The sequence below is a fragment of the Athene noctua genome, chromosome 7 (genome assembly GCF_965140245.1).
Source record: "Athene noctua chromosome 7, bAthNoc1.hap1.1, whole genome shotgun sequence".
Lineage (NCBI taxonomy): Eukaryota > Metazoa > Chordata > Aves > Strigiformes > Strigidae > Athene > Athene noctua.
Genome location: NC_134043.1, coordinates 9984770 through 10000443, shown reverse-complemented (window position 1 = coordinate 10000443; position 15674 = coordinate 9984770).

Genomic DNA, 15674 nt, shown 5'->3' with positions numbered 1-15674 from the left:
GATTAAAAAGCAAGTTGGATCAGTGTTCAAACTTCTGTGTTACAGCTTGTTCATGGTGCTCTAAATGGAAAGCATCCCTTGTTTCATGTCTGACCTGTTCTTGATTACCTCTAATACCTCACCATAATAAATGTAGTGGTAATTTACTGAGAGGTTTCAAGTATTAATTCCTTCCTGTAGTTGCTGAGACATGAAGTGCTTTCTTTTTAGTGTAAAAGCTTGCCAAATTCTACCCACAAATAATTTTTTTAAAGTAATTAAAGCAAAAAGGCTCAACCATTTTTTTCTGAAAAAGTCATCAAATAATAATTGTATTTATAATGTATTCTGATGTTTCAAAATTACATGGATATCAGTTTCTTTCCCTAGTGTTTTTGTATTCTGTTTTGCCTAAAGGACTGTGTAGGGGGCTCTATTGACTATATTTGAATCTGACTCACTGAATTACTTTATTGCTTACAGGGACAATCCACTGAAACTTTAGACATATTTTCAAATTATGATGTTGCTAATTCAGTTAGACTTTTTTGCTAATCTACCCACAGAAACATTAAATATTAAAAGGAATGTAGGAGCTGTCAAATATAGTCTGACTGTTTTACATATTTATTTTGCTTGAGTTTGCAAACTAAATAATCTCTGATGTTTTAATAAGTGACCCTGCTGGCCTCTCTAAATAATTACCTTTAAATAGAAATAATCAAGGCTTTTTTGCTACTCTAAAATGCGACAAACCATTGATAAAGCATCCTCACTCTGTGTATTATATGCAGATAAGGTAGTATTGTATTTTCTTTGATCTTCTGCAGTAATGTAAATTTAAGAAGATATCAAATAGCCAAATCATGTTGCATCTTTACATAATTGAGTGAAGTCTTGTCATTAGGAAAAATGGGTTGAGATTACAAAACAATCTTAGGATTTAGATGTATGATTTAGATACATATCTTGTATTAAAATTAATGAGAATGCCAATGAGTTCTCTACATCATTCTGAGTTTCTCAGCAAAAAGCTGCATCTTGAGGCTTTTTAGATGTAAATTATTATTGATGTATATTATCCTTCATACTGAAATTAATTTAATAGCCAGATAAATATGGCAACCAAATATATTTGATATTAAGTATCATTTTGCTTTACACTACACAAGCAGACAATACCAATAAAGTCAGAGAAATAGGCTAAAAATAACTCACAAAACATGGGACCATTAATCTCATTTCCCTTGTCTTTAATAAAAAAAACTGATCTTATTTTGACAAGAGGAAACGGAGACTCTCACAATTAAATGTTCAATCACATGTAGTCTTGGGGATGTTATTCATAGACTATTAAACATATATATGCATTATATCTAAAGATACATGTTTGTTGATTTTTAATGACTTCCTTTATTGATACAATTAAGCATTCTTCAAGGGAAGAAACAGATTTCAAAGTTCATGTGTGTTTTAGCAAGGGTTGCATCTGTAAATTTCAGATTAAAGATACATTTTACTCGTTGCTACTACCAATAGCTTTTTGACTACTCTAAAGACTTGGAAGATCAGATGATAATCTGGGTGTCCTAGTCTATATCACTGCTACATGTGTGGTTGATTTTAGGCATAAAAATATTACTGCTTTCTACCTGTTGATCTGACCAAGTTCACTTTGAAGCCCATGCATGCATTTGTGCTGTAAATTTTTGTTCCTGATGGAGAAAGGCATCATTCCAGCCCAAACTGCCATACCTTGCTTTCAAAAACCGGAGAGTAGTAGGCATTAAAAGCTCATTAAACAGAGCCTTGATATCCTACCATTATTTGAGATCAAACTGGGGACGATGATCCCCATCTATTTTGTATAGTCATGTAGTAAGCCCTGAACTCTTTTAACCTCAAGCAAAGCTCATATTGCAGATTATTTTTTTTTTTGACTAAATGTATTATTTGAAAAAAGATCAAAAATCCATTCTAAGGCTGAAGTGACCCACCCGGGTATGATGGTCTAGATGCATCAGACTTCACAATGCGCCGTGCGAGGAAGCAACCAGTCAAGTATTGCAGGCTTCAGGCTGAGTAACTAGATACAGCTTGCCCCTCAGATCACTTGGAGTGGTTTGCAGCAGGAATTTAGGTGTTTGCTGTAAAAAGAAACTATCGTGTGTGTTAGATTGCTTAACCTCTGCCTAGTTAGGGAGGAAAAGCTTGATTCCTGTGCTGGTGTGAGGTCAGTAGAAAACTATTGATTTCAGTCTAGTTATACCAGAGACATTCAGACATAAAGCAGAAGTGAATTAAGCCTTAATTTTTGATAGGTGGGTTTTCTGTTCACATCAGTGTCACCTGAATGAAAATTAATATAGTATTCTTTAAACCTCTTGCTATTAACTACACACAAAGCAACAAGGTAACATCTAGGGTTCAAGAAGCATAATAGAGCTGATTTAACTTTTAATATACCATATTATAGAGGACTATTTTTATTTTCTGCATAGGCTGTGAATGATTAAAAAAGCAACTAAAGAAGACATAAAAGTATCACTGAGATCTAAGTGAAAGAACATGAAGAATACATATATAATATTTGTTAAAATAAAACCATTCTAATATCTATCTATGAGCTTTCTTGTGATAGTCTGTGTGACTTGGTTTAGAAGTTTTAGAAGTTATAAAAAAACATTTCTACATAACATGTCTACAGAAACATGCTTCTGCAGAAGTATAGACTTCCCTGTGAGTCCCATGTGGAGAAGTAAAGGATCGTATGCTGGGCTGCCACTGGAGTATACAAAAACCGATTTATAGTAACTATCAAAATGTTATGATTATTCTGTGCATCTGGATGCATAAAATCTCAACAGATTAGTTCAATACTGTCATAGATTACTCTTTCTCTCAAAAGTGACACAAAGGAGCTAGGCAGCCTATGTTCCGCTTCTTCCAGAGGATCAGATTTGTGACTTTATAGGGATGCAATGCAAACCATGGATTGTTGAAAAGGACAGAAAAGGCCATTTGGAGTTTCTATTTGAAATAACTAGTTTTTCAGATGAAAAAATGAAAAAGTCATAATTGCAACAAGACATTCAGATTCACTCAAAAAGCATTTTTTATTCCCTGTTGTTCACTTTTCAGTGTCTTTGAAACGGTTCCTTTTTTTTAGTATGAAAAGGAGCACATGGTCCTCTAGATGGTTTTGTTCTGATGAATATTGATTCTCGTTCAAATCCTATAAATAATTATTTACCCATTCAGTATTAAGCACAGGAGAAAACACTTGGCTAAAAAAAAAAAAAAAATAGTGTGTAAAGTATTCCATGGTAGTGTGATTTAAATGAGGAAAGAGACACATCATTCTGAAAAATGAGACTGCTGTTATTGGCAATTGATATAATATTCTTAAGTATTATTATTTTTGCTATACCTCCATTACGACAGTTTCAAAATACTTGTGCAGCTTATAACAATTCAAATATGCAAGTGTCTTAAGTTATTTGTAAATCATTCCACTTTGCAATAGCTACAGTAGGTGACAAAAAAGAATATTTTAAATGAATATATTATTTGGGAGATGAAACACTTTGGGGAAAGCATAAAAATGAATTTCTAAACAGTTCAAGCTACTCCACATGATATAATTTCTTATGGTTGTCATTTCTGTTTTTATTTCTCAGTGAGTGGTGAGACGTTGTGAGACTAAACAATTTTATCTTACTGGAGGATTTCTTAAGAAGAATGTTTTGCATGGCTTTATGAAATGTCAGTTATTTTCCAGTTAAATAAAGTTTCCAATAAGCTTTCTAAGGAAGCCTCCACCAGTCCCTTTCTTCCCTCAAAACTTCAAAGATAGGTTCAAATCTTACCGTGAATACTCACTCAGTTCTTTACTTTTTCTTTGCTCTATGGTGTTTCTGGAAACATGAAGTTGGAAACACATAAAAAATCTGTAGTTAGAAGGGCATGAGGGCTGAGGTACAAAGCACTGTCACAGAAGGTACGTAGTGGGACAGAACCCTGCTATATGCCCCTGATTCTCTAGCAGGGCACATTAAGAAATAACATAAATAGGTATCCTGTTGTGCCTAAACCCTAGAAAAATATATTTTACAATATGTGCTTTTATGCATTCTTTTCACCACCTTTCTCAGTTTGTGTCACAACGTTAATGCTTTAGTAATGCTGGTTTTGAGCATGAGTTAGAGGTTTTGGCTTTGTTTTTTGGGGGGGTTTTGTGTGGGTTGGTTTTTGTTTGTTTTTTTTCTGATAGTTAATATCTTGACAGAAATCTTTAAATTGTGATTAGAGCTTGCATCCTGAGTAAAACTATATTTGTAGTCTCAGGTTAATTTTGAACTGTTAGAAAAAAAAAAATCTATGTTTTTGTTAAGAGTTACATTGTAGTTCTGTGCATTGACTGCTAAATCCAAATGCACTACAGTACAATAGAAGACATAAACATTATTTAATGAGGAAAAAATTAATGGAGCTGATGGCTGTTTTTCTCTTTAGCACTGTTTTGGGGGTGAGCAACCTCTTAGTTTAGAGACTGTCGTTCATACAGAGTAACACCTGCTTCCCCACCTTCTCACCTGTTCTTATTCTGTCCAAGTCAGTACCGAGTCCATGAGACTTTCTGAACATCAACTTTTAAACTTTTTCCTTTGTTCCAGCATTCTCTTAATTTAGAATTGACTGAGAAATTATATGATTAAATAAAAACAATTGAAAGAACATACGGTAAAATGTCCATGTTAAAAAAAAAATAAGATTCACAAATAATTATTTAATTTTTAGTTCTATATTTGTGTTGGCTATTAACAGAAATTTTGCAGAAGTTTTGGGTGTTTTCAGTGATGGAAAATCCTGTTATTTTCCAATGTATTTATTTCCACATCTATAGGAGGGTCTGGATGAACTGAAGGCTTGTTAAGGTGCTTTATTGCACAAAGGAGATGGGGATGAAGGGTCACATTTCATTTGACCATGTCCCACATGATCTTTTGGGAACATCTCTCTGGGACTTCAAGAACTTGAAAGAGGAATCAAGATGTAAGCAGATAATACTCAGCAAGAATTCAACTGGCTTTTACATCCAGTCTGCTTTGTAAAGGTTTGTGGAATCCATCAAGCTGGAAGTCATTATAAATGTTTTCTGCTCTCATAAATTGTGTTACCCCATAGCTTACTGAAATATGCAGATGCCACTGAGAATAATCAAGTATAGCATCTTCTCATATTTTAATATGAACTAGTTTATCAGCTGATAAGAAAAAAGATGCATGCCATGTAATCAAGGAAAATGAGGTAAATATTAGCATATTAAATCACTTCTAGCCATAAACATTATTCTGAGTGTTCAGCATTTCAAGGTGAAAAAGTCCTTTGTGAAGAGAAGCAAACTACTATGTATATAAAAGAAAATTAACAAGTAATTTTCTATATTCCTTTTGCAATTATCTTTGAGTAAAAATTCTCTTTCAGAATCTAACCTTTTTTTACCACTCTGTCCTTGGATTAAAACACTCTTTATGGCATCCCATTTGTTGCCATGGAAACAAATCTAATGACAGATTCAACACTGAATTCTTTGGAAGTAACAGTACTGGGGGAAGAGTTGAGGTGAAAGAGGCAAATATTGAATTTGTGTAGGTTTCTTATGGAACTAGTGATTGTGAGAATAATGATTATTGACTGAAAGAAGAATGGCTTAAAATCTAATGTGGACACAAGTTTTTGGATATGTAAGAAAAATATTTTTTTTTTTTCCATAAGCTCCATTTTGCAGCTTTGACCTCCTAGGACAGTGGTGTAGCTTGAAAGGAGATCTCTGGTAATTTTTGAAGAGTTGTGTCCTTGAGGAGAGCTGTGTCATCTCTGTGCTTATTTGTGAGGAGTGGGACTTTGTCAGCCAGCTGTTTTCCTGCCCAGCTGCTCTGCAGAGATTGAGAGAGATTATGGATTTGCCTTTTGTTATATTTTGGGCATTTGGCTAGAGGCACATGTGTCGCTACAGAGTCATGCCAGTCTGCCGCATCTCCGCACATCTACAGTTTGGGAAGATGCCACAGACTTGCAGCTGTGTTGAGTGCAATGGTTGCACAGGTCTTGACAGCTTCTTTGCTGATGATTAGCTTTCACTGATTAGATGTTGCTGAATCATCAGGCAGGAAGGAAAAAGTTCATGCTTTATTTTCTTTTTGTGATGAGTAATTTTATGCCATGGAGTCTGTTGAAACCAGTGCCACATGCTTATGGAAAAACTGCTTCAGAAATGTTACCTTGCTGCTCTAGAGCTGATTAGTGCCTCCAAGTGTAATGAGACTTTCAGATTTTCCTTCTCTGTTGAGTCAAACTTGGGGGTCTGTATGTTTTTCCCCATTTTATGATGTAAATACAGAATGCAGCTGTAGTTGTTGCCTTGGGATGCTTTCGGATCATATCACTTACCTAGTCATCAGAAAGGAAGATAAGCTTTCTTGTAGCTGTAAAGACTGTCACTTTTTCCATCACATAAGGATATTTCCCTTCAGTAGTAAATGAGTAATGGGTAACTAATAAGAAAGGGATATGCCAAAGTCTGACTATGCTCTTCAGGAATGTTGATAACTGTGGAGATGGCCTTGGCTTACTTTTTTGGAATGAAGTGAGATTGGCTTTCTGATGTCTATAATATGCTCTCAGGAATCAGTATTATGATCAAGATTTGTGTCTTTCTTTTCGGAGCTGCAAAGGGAGATGTGTCCCTTACTACCTCACTTGGCTGTGTAGCTTTTCCTTTTCTACAAGCTCCGAAACATGCAAACAGACTGATTGGGTTGGGAGACCAAAAGCTGTAGTATCTTGCTGTGGTGCAATAAAGCTCCTCGTAACAGAAAAATACTCTAAAACACTGATTCTCCATACTACTTTGTGGTTACCTTAAATTCAGTTTCATGCTAATTCTTTGGAGGAACCCTAATCTTCCTGAATTAACAGGGATCCTTTGGGACTTCAGGGACATGTCATCAATGATCTGTCAACCCTAACAATAAATGGGAAGTCATATTATGAGGGCTGCAGGCTTTGGATAAGCCTATAACTGACTTGTTCTATGCTTCAGTATCCTCTACTAAGGTCTATTTATATTCTATTTTAATACATTTTTTTATTAATTCCTCCTTGAAAGGGACAGCTTTTAGCTACCTTTTTTTGTTATAATCAAACCACATAATCTTCTGCCGTTCATCATGTCATTATGATGATCTTTGATAGATGTAGCTGAAGTATATTTTAGCCAAGGCAAAACATATTTAGCATATTTAGTCTTCAGCTGCAAAAATTTAGTTCAGTTCAGTGCTACCAGATGGAAGTGCCATGGAGGGTAATCTCATGGAGGAAAGGGTCAATCCTCTATCATTGTTTTCCCTGTTTAATCAAAGGGTCCTTCATATGTTTTTCCCTGAATGTTCAGCTATCAATGATGTGTATTTCCACAGATACTAGTCTAACTTCTCCTATGAACCTTGAGGATAGAAGTTTGACACTCCCACTTAATCTCTTTCAGTGCTCAGCTCCTTATTTGTATTTTCCATGCTGCACTTTAAAACACAGACTATTAATTTTCTCTTTATAGATTTTTTTATTTTTTGGTATTTAAGGAATATTTTACAGCCAAGCTGTCTTGTCTTTAGACTAACCAGTAACAGCTCTTTCAGCCTTCCCTCATAGGTAGTGTTTTCAAGTCATATAATTATTTTTATTGTTCACCCCTGGTTTCCTTCTAATTTGTGCATGTGTTTTATATGTCACAGTGTTCCACCTGGATCACAGTACTATAGCTAAGATTTTACTAAAGCTGAGATGACTGAAGGATTCTTTCACTTGCCTTACAGGTTATACTTCCAGTAGAAAATACCTACATTTCAGTGAGATTGATAATTTTTTCTCAGTAATATGGTACTACTGATTCATTTTCAGCTTGCAACACACTATCTTGTCCCAGATCCTTCCAAAGAGTATCTGTTTTGATATCTGTTCCAGGATGTGTTCCAGTCCTTTTTTGATTAACCTTGTTATGGATCTACATTGGGCAATATTGTCACCTACTCCAGTGTAGTGCAATCATTCTTGGAGGAGTCCCACTTGTGTGTGCATAACACAGTGCTACCTGATCAAGAGGTAGCATCACCTAAACCAGAGCCTTTTGTGCGGAGTCCCTGGGAATCAGAGAAAAAAGGTGGCTGAGAGCAGGTGATTTGACATCCATTATTATATCTTGAAAGTCTCCATCCCTAAAGTTTAGTTGGTTGTCAACCCCATGGTTGTCAAGCCTGTTCATAATTTCAGTCCCATGCTCTCAAAGTAGCGATTAAATATATCCAAACGGACACATGCTCCCTCTCTGTAAAGGTAAATGTCATCCATAAGATGTATACAAGACTTTTACAGTCTAAAGTTTTATATCTACAAAAGTGTGCTTTGATCAAGTTAGTGAGCTGCATTTTGATGGATCAGAAAGACCCAATTAATTATTCATACTTTGTATTGAATGTTTAATGACAAATCAGTAAGGCAAAAGCTATGTATGTGGATATAAAAAGCAGTTCAATGTGTTTTTTTGGCCAGAGTGGAAATGGAATAAATTATCTTGAAAACACAGTATTCTTGTAAATTAGAGATATCAGTTATATTTTAAGACACTAACAGTCATTAAACTTAAAAGAAAATCTTTTTTAAGGATGTATATTTTAGCATCTAAAATTTTATTTTCAATGCTCCAACCTATGAACTATTTTTTCTTTTAAACACAATGCAATTTCTGAGACAACTCATAAGCGTGTCCATCTGGTGTTTTGTTATGCATGTGTAATTTTTCTATTTCTGGTGAAGTATTGTGTCAAAACTACACATTCCATAAGGAAGACTTAGAGGACATACACAATCAAAGACTGGGTAAAATGTTTTGAGTTAGCTTCAATTTTGGTGGAAACAAACTCTTCCATTTTCTCACAAAGTAAGCTTTGTGAGAGAATGGGAATATGTAGTTGAAAGTGCTCACTTCTGACATAATTCATATAGTCACCTATAACTCCCAATGAGATCAGGAAAACATATTGTTTCCTTGCATTAAGTATCCTGCACTGAGCACCTTACATTTGATGAAATCAGATTCAACATCAAATTGTGCTGCATGACGTGATCTCAGAATGAGTTTTACTCACTTTTCTTACCCATATTAATAAACCCAAGCTATTTTCATGGGTCTTTTTATCTATCAGAGGAATTATTACACTACTGCTAGAATGCTTGTCATGGCACTTGAACTTTGGGTGTTTAATTAAGTTATAATGTGTGGCCTTTTGTTAAGGAACAAAGAAATTAGTAGTTCCAACATTAGTGGATCAAAGCAAACTACTGGGTATTTTCAAGATTAATTTTTGTAAGGATGACAAAATCGTGGTGTGACATAGACAGAGTTACTAGATATTCAAATATCACCTGTTTGAGAGCTTTTGTCCTATTGAAGGAACAGAAAACGCTATTGTAGAGAGGGGAGAAAGGGAAGTTTTGCTTTCCTTTATCTACCTGAGCTTATATATGAGCAACTGGTTCGGGGTATAGACTGCTTTGTCTTTGTCTTGTGTTGGAATTTGTTTCTAGAGGCTGAAATCATAATTTGAAAGAGGGCATCTGTTGAAGCCATGGCTGAGTCGCATCCTTGCAGTCTTGTACTATGGGTTATGCTGTATGCAGACTTTATGCTGGACTGATAGTTTTTTTCTTTTTTTTTCATCTGAAAACACTGTCTGATCATTAATGTATTTTAGTGAAAGAAGAACTTTTTGGCTTCTGCTACTGAAGTGGATGTTTATAGTGACAGTGTTTTGCTTCCCTTTGCTTTTTCTTCTTCCAATAACAGGCTAACAGTGTCCACCTTATGTCATTGAGTAACCCCTCAAAACCTTTCTGATCAATGGGTAGGAAATTACTAAATATTATTTCACTTTAAAAATAATTATTACACTTTTCTGTTTGATTGTTTATTTGTAGTCACTGAATAAAGCCTGTGACAATGTCATTATTTGTATGTGAAGTTGAATCAACATATTTGTTTAGCTTTTAAAGGCACAAGAGTAAAACATAAACAGTTCTTCAGCTGACTTCTAGAAAGCAAAGGCCAGAGGCCCTCTAATTGTAGTCCTTTGACTAATTACCTCTTATAACTATAGTTAAGCTGCAATTGATTCTGTAATAATTGTGTGTTAGCAGTGATGATACATATCAGAAGGCAAATCTTTGGTAGGAAAAGATTGCCAATTTAGGTACACTCCAATTACTCAAGGACAGACTGTTTTGAAAAACAAGCATATAAGAAGGTCAGGCTGAGCAATTATTTTGTTTTAGAATAACCCTTTTCTGAATGTTACTACTTGCCGTATGCCATGCACAGCTCTGATCAGTGTCACGAAACAGCCAACATGCTTATGCTTATGACTCCTGTGGTCAGCCAAAGACACATGTGAAGTTGTTAGAATAAGGCAGCTCTCTGACAGTAAATGGAAGCTCTGAAGATTTCTGCACCAAGTAATAATTTTCAAATGTGAATTAATGACCATGTCTCACAAAGAGCTCAGCATGTTGGATTTTCAGTATTTTTTAAAGTCTGGCCGTAAGTCTTGCAATGGGAACTCAGTTCTTTGAGTAGCTGATCTGTAAAACAGGCTAGCTGACAGTGGGGCATGAGATTGCAGTTATCAGAAAGTTTTGCTAAAGGATTTGAGTCTTCAGTATTCTCAGGTCATGGTGGAGTTAGAGTTCATGGGAGCACTGGTGACTAAAAATTACAGAGATGTTGATCTAAAACTGAGTACATCTAACCTTCCATATACTGCAAAATATTAAGCACTTACATATTTTCATTTTCTTAAGATTTAAGGCAAGAATATATGACCAAATTCTGGGAATTAATAATTTTGAAAATTATACTTCTGTTTCTTTCACGAAGCGAATATCTGTGTATGTATCTTGACAAACAGTAAGACTACACAAATGACAAAGGACAGACAGCTATTTTGGTCTTTTTTTGTTTGTTTTTCAGTGCCAGAGTGGCACCTAGGGGTTTTTCAGAAGTATATTGGTTTCGCTTCTGCCTCTCACTGGCAGAGGCACAATTATTCTAATAAAGTAGGTATTACTTAATATTATACCTCAAACAAACCAAAATGTGTTGAATCAAAGCTTCATATGAACCTTCCTTCTGCAGGCACCCAACGTAGAAACTGGACAGTCCATAAATATTTCTAGAGGGTGTTTCTGATCCTCCAAAGCCCCAAAGATCACCTGGGTAAATAACTGTTGTTGCAGTTGTAGCTGATATTTTTTGTAGCTTCATTAGCTTCCTTCTGGTTGGCCATTGGAAGGACAACATCATGTATCTGTTTACATAGAGGCAGAACATTGCAAAACATACCTGGGCTTCACTGAGTATATCTGAATAAAATCCTCAAATCACGTCCCAGCATGCTCTGTGCTCAGATTAAAACATAGTGAAACCTGGGTTACATTCTTCACGAGCACAGATTCCCATGTTTGCAAAAATTTCGATGGAGTCGGGGATCTGGAGGGATTAGCTCCACAATACAGTAGTACCTGTTTCAAAATATGACTGACACATCTAATTGGCTATTGATAGAAATGCTGCTTTCTGCTGAAGTGGAAATATGCTGAAACTAAGTGTAAGGCCTGAGGATGATAAAGCAGGTAGTGAAAATCAAAGGAAGATTGCTTATTTTGGATAACGTTTAGTTGATTTTCCTTATAGTACCTTGAAAATGAGATATCATGGGTAGGCTCTTATTGCAGCTAGAAAAAAATGTCAAGGGTGTTCCAGCCATGAAGATTTACATTTGAGTTGAATATCTGTGTACTATACTGAAACTATTGAAGTGTAATCAGAGGAAGAATAAGAGTGTTTAGAATCTCCATATGTGCAGAAAGGATAAGAATGCTGTATGTGTTAGCCTTCACTTATAACATGAGGACATATGAGTGAGTGAATGGAGTTTGAGTGGACACTTTGTAGTTTTGGTTTTTTTTTTTGGATACAGAAATGAATAATGCAGAATGATTCTTAAATAATCAAGTAAATCACTGTGTAGCAACAGCACTGCACTAACACTGCAGCTACTGGCAGAGAAACTTATTCTAATCTTAAATCCTTCTCTACTCCAAGTAACAAATTGGAAAAAAAAAAAAAACACACAAAAAAAACCCCACCCTCTTGTTATAAGCATAAAGATGCCAATAGAATGAGGAGCAGGCTCTTAGAGCGTTGGTGGAAAGTAGATGAGGAGAGATTGTTGTGTAAAACTATGGATAGAAAAGGAGAGATAGCAGATAGGTTAAATGTGCTTACAAAGATACTGCCTCCAAAGCAGAAATGGGTCACCCTGGATGGAAACAAAGCAACTTCAGGACAACAGAAGAGTGACCTGATAAAATGCAATATACTGAAAAGGGAGGAAAAGCTCCAGGGGAGGGAGGGAGGATGCTCTGTGTGGTGAACACTGAAGCTGACAAATGAAGGGCAGAGTACAGCCAAACAAAGGGACAAACCTGCAAGTGATTAAATAGACAATTCAAAAGACATTAAGATCCTGTGGAAGACAGATGGAGTTGACATTAGGAGAAGAACACTGCAAATAGAAATGGGAGGAGCAACTGAACTTTGGTTTTCTCTCTAGGGAAGAATTTTATGTAGTCAGATTTTTTTTTAAAGCAGAATTGGCAAAGCAGATGAAAAACTCATAGAGGAATGATGTTTTTTCTTTTTTTCACTTCCAGTAGATCTTGTCTGCGTGCAAATCTGATCTCCACCCTCCAATGAATCATAAGTGTCTGGCACATCAGACGCTTAGATTGATTAATTTGTATTAACACTACTAATATATGTGATAGTTTATGCTGAATGTCACTAATAACTGTTTGGTGCAGGATTACCTGGGTTTACTGTGAAATAAGATCAGTATGATTTTTATAGATAATTGTACATTATGGCTGTGTGTACATGATGAGCATTAGAAAGAGGTCTCTGCTATACAACTCAGATGTGAGTCCAGAGTTTGATACTCCCCTCTAATTTGGATGTATTCAGTTTTGACTTGGCTCATTATGAATGGAGAGACCAGCTGCAAAATTCAGATGCTGTTCTAAATTTGGACTCTGAAACTTGCCAGAGGTCAGGGACTTTCAGAGATAAAAGTGAGGTTTAGAACTATCTCTAATAGGAAGATAATATATATTTTAGGAGGAGTGACTCCAGAATTTCTCTCATCTGTGATTTACTAGGTATATCACACCGTGAAGGTTTTTACAAAAACTCTGTTTGCAGAACCCTCAGTGACAGTTCTGTGTATTGCCTGGATCAGATTCTGATTTTTCACTGCCCTAAATCATTTGTAAATCTGTAATATTTCTATCAGGCATGACAATGGAGTAGCATAGGGGAATAGCATGTATTGCATATTTGAATATACATGTAATTTAAGATTATAACATATAGCATTTGTGATTCAAGATTACTCTTTACAAGTTCTTAGGGCTAGATCAGGAAAACACTTCAGTGCCTAAGGCAGGATTTAGGCAAAATTTAGATACTAAATTCCAAACCTGTAAACCCAAATGCCTGGTTCAGCTCCTTGCTGTTTCCTGATATGGAGTGCCTGTGTCTTTGACCTGATGTTTTTTTGTAGGTGCCTGAGCAGTTCATGGTGTGTCTAATCCTCATGGGGATCCCAGCTGGCTGGTGTGCCCAAAACCACCTTACAGTTAGGCAGAATTACACTCATCAGGAAATACAGAGTTTTATTATCCACCTTTTTCTTACTGTAGTTCAGGTCTTTCCACATCAAAGCCAAATGTCAGGCAGTATTGATGGGATCCCATGGGTGTAAGAGTGGGAAACCAGGTAACCTATACAGCACCACAGAGATTAACAAATACAGCTTGCTGGTCCTGGCTGACATACTGATTCATAGTACCAAAATTTTGTATTATGCTAGCATGTTTCTGGGAAGGAGAGATACGGGGAACAGTACCCTAAAGAGGCTCTGCCAGGAGGCGATGGAGAGAACTATGCTATGCAGACATTGCTGTCAAGCACTGCTGATCAGTTAAAACCCACACAGGGAAGGGAGCAGACCTCTGCCAGCATTCTCAGCTCTGAGAGATGACTGAAGAACACAGCATGAATTGCACGCCAGACTTGCCACATGACACTGCTAAATATCTGATGCGAAGCTGAAACTTGAATCATTCAGGTGTCACTCTGCATAAATTTTTCAGGTGCTCTCAATGGACAGGCTGTAGATTTTTGTTTCCTACATCTTGTCCATGATCTATGGCTTATATCAAGGTTTCATGCATTTAAAATACCTTGCCTAATGCTTCTTTTTTTTTTTTTTTTTTTTTTTTTTTCTTTATAATAAGCCCGTGAGTCATCTGGCAGTATTTTAACAAGAATGCTTTATTCTTTATCTAGTTATGTGGAAACACTGACTTTTCTCAACGTTTCCTCCCTCTTTGGAGAGGTGTTGCCCTCCCTGCTGTCCAGTAGCAGCCCCCTTCAATTTCCACTACATTCCAGAGTTTGTAAGCAGTGTAATTTCATAAAAAATAAATTGCTTTCACTATAGAATACTTAATTGTTTAAAACCATTCACTGGTTTACCATCTTGTGGAGGGCAGGCTTGTTTCTTTGCTGTGGAAGTGGTGAGTCCTATGGTAAGGACTTTCTGGAGGAGAACAGACACAGGGAGACATAGCAGCTGATTCTAGGTGGAAAGGGTTGAAATCACCAAAGAAAGCTCAGAAAACATCTGAAAACAAAATTGTAGTTGGTGAAAGACGTTCAAGATGTGAAAAACTATAGAACTGAGCCACTGCAAAGTAAAACTGATATGGCAAACAGAAATGAAAAGGTGATAGGCAGACTCATGGGCTCAAGAGGCTTGTATTTGGTACGGAAACCTTTGCACTTGTGTCAGTGGCTCGAATTTGCACAGACTTACATGGGACTACTGTTGAAAAATCATTAAAATGTTATTTTGTTTATTGTTTTGTGTTGATACCATGAGAATCATTATGATACTCTTTCTATGATAATTTTGACAGCCCCAGAACTTGAGGCCAGATTCACAAAAATATTTAGATGCTTAGTGTGTATTAAGTGTTTGCAGTGCAGTTAATCACATACTTAAAATATGTGTATAACCTTAAATAACCTAAAATAAGCAGGACTATCAATACTTTGTGGGGTCCTAGTGAGTATGGTTGGATTGCGCTCCAGTGTTTATGCTAGTTCAGCCATAAAGGTAACTGTACACTTTTATTGGTGTAAATTAGGAGTATGTTGAAAGCAATGGACTTCTTAATTACTTTGTTTTCTTTCATGAATGTGCAGTTATTTTATTGATTTGTTTTCTATTCTCTGTGAGAGACATACTGGGTTGAAATTTTTAGACTGTCTTGAATATCAAAGGGGGTTCATACCTGTCTGAGACATGCACTGTAAGAAGCACTTTTCTGGTCTGTCTTTGTTCACAGTTGGGAAATGAGGATACTCTGATTTCTGGGCAGGATGTTTTGTTTACCTTTTATTTTTGCTTGCTTTTGCTGTCTCTGTTGTGTGAGTGCATCTGGGTTTCTTTAAG